The sequence below is a fragment of the Limulus polyphemus genome, unplaced genomic scaffold (assembly GCF_000517525.1).
Source record: "Limulus polyphemus unplaced genomic scaffold, Limulus_polyphemus-2.1.2 Scaffold4844, whole genome shotgun sequence".
Lineage (NCBI taxonomy): Eukaryota > Metazoa > Arthropoda > Merostomata > Xiphosura > Limulidae > Limulus > Limulus polyphemus.
Window position 1 is genome coordinate 37,150 of NW_013670454.1, and position 1,081 is coordinate 38,230.

Below are 1,081 nucleotides of genomic sequence, written 5' to 3' on the forward strand. Positions count from 1 at the left end.
AAGAACAGGTGTTCACTGTTACTTCACAGTTTACGGAGTACATCAAGTGTTCACCGTTACTTCACAGTTTATGGATTATCAAGTGTTCTTCAATGGTGGTATAAAGAATGGAAATTCACTGTTACTTCACAGTTTACGGAGTACTGAGTGTTCTACATATTAATCTTTATGCAATATTCAATTCGAACTGTCAATAAATACTTAAGATAACAAATCTCGGTGATAGCTTCCAATAAAAAGAAGTTGTACTTCTCTTTGAAACAAGATTAAACGTTGAGTCCTGGTGAGTGTCAAAAAATTGTGATTTTCTTGTGTAACTTGTTTTTTAAGTTATATTTTTATGAAAGGAAGCTACACAAGTTACTTGATAATTAACCTTATTTAACATTCGGTGTATTTTTAATGCTTTTAGGAAGGTGTTTGTTTAGTGTACTTGGGATAACTTTTATATTACATAATTTTGATCAACTAAAAGTACTTGTTCACAATTCAGATTTCAAGTATCCAACAGGAGGGGAAAAAAGGACCCTAAATTCTACAAGAGTTTAGCGTATGCTGGATACAGAGTTCCTACAATTTAGATACTTCTTTTGCAAATGTTCTTCATCTTGTGAAATAAAAGAATCATATATATATTATTACTACCATACAACCAGCACATTTTTGTAAACTATTTGTGCAACAAATTGCTTGCAAGTCCATGTCTTAAGTGGTTATGGTGCCCCTCTCCCCCCAATAACATGATTCACAGATAAAAACACTAATTACTGCCAGGGTTTCCTACAAGTTTTAAATAGAACACAGGTGATTTCACTCATTTTTATAACAGATAAAAATATACAATTACTGAATATGATAATTTCACTAACCGTGAACTGTAGATAAATAAATTTTGGTGCTTGAGAGTTGAAAAAAAACAACAACAAAAAATACTCTATAAATGAAAGAAGGGCTAGACCAAGTTTTTGTGACCTAAATAATTTTTATAATAATTATGTTTAATTTTAAACTGGCTAATCAATACCGTGCAATGTTATGGAAGGTTTTCATCTGGTCTTCTAGATCTTTCAGTGGCAGCAAG

General features: G+C 31.5%; 1 long non-coding RNA gene across 1 annotated transcript in view; it reads right to left on the bottom strand.

Moving 5' to 3' along the window:
• The window catches only part of LOC111088951, a 3,359-nt gene extending 2,278 nt beyond the window's left edge, over positions 1-1,081 (bottom strand). Inside the window, exon 1 of the long non-coding RNA XR_002613351.1 lies at positions 1,025-1,081. This is a non-coding gene — a long non-coding RNA (uncharacterized LOC111088951). The remainder of the gene's footprint in view (positions 1-1,024) is intronic.